Source organism: Nanorana parkeri, unplaced genomic scaffold (assembly GCF_000935625.1).
Source record: "Nanorana parkeri isolate BGI_ZX_2015 unplaced genomic scaffold, ASM93562v1 scaffold146, whole genome shotgun sequence".
Classification (NCBI taxonomy): Eukaryota; Metazoa; Chordata; class Amphibia; order Anura; family Dicroglossidae; genus Nanorana; species Nanorana parkeri.
The window spans coordinates 2,077,431-2,078,300 of record NW_017306414.1 but is presented as its reverse complement, the minus strand read 5'-3'; positions in this window follow the sequence as shown (position 1 = coordinate 2,078,300).

Genomic DNA, 870 nt, shown 5'->3' with positions numbered 1-870 from the left:
GGGTTGCACAGATACCAAGTACAGTACTCGGTACAAGTACAAGTACATGTACCGATACTTTTGAGCTCCAAGACTAGACTAGAGAAAAATTCAGAAGTTAGGAGGCAGCTGTAATTTGTAAGGAGCACACGGAGCTCCTGGGATTTGTACATCTTTGTTTTAATGTATGATTTTGTTTTTATAGATATAAATAAAGGGATGCACAGATACCAGTTTTGCGAGTACGAGTACTGGTACTTGCCGATTACTTACAAGTACGAGTACTGATACATTTTTGTTTATTGTCATGTGACAGTTTTTCTAAAACAATACAGACTAATGATTTCAGGACAGTGGTGGAGCACCAGAGCCAGGTCCCAGCTGCAACCGCTGCAACCCTGGTAGTTCTCATGAAAATGCCAAGTATCTGCACTGGTACTCGAAAAGTATCTGTGCATCCCTTTATTTATATTTATAAAAACAAAATCGTACATTAAAACAGAGATTAAAACATTAAAACTCCAGCCAGAAGGGTTTAAATATTATTATTAAGGCACTTTCCTTTCTGTAGCAAACCGTAATCTATTTAGCTTGAAAGTGCGTTTTTGCAGGACTTACTTTACCCCAAAAAGGTCCCTTAATCCTCTTCTTTCCTCTGTCTTCCTGTTTATGTGACTGGGCCCCTCTGTTTCTCCCTATGGAGAAATGGTTACCAGTCACATTATCCCTACTTGTAGTCTTTAGCAGAGGGAGAAGGAAGCATGATTACATTATGGTTCCTACTGTGGGTGGGCACAGCACCAGGTCACAACCCACTCACATCAATGTTTGCCAGCAATACAGAGAAATTGCACCAAACAAGCAAACCCCCCGCCCCGCCCCCCCTGACAT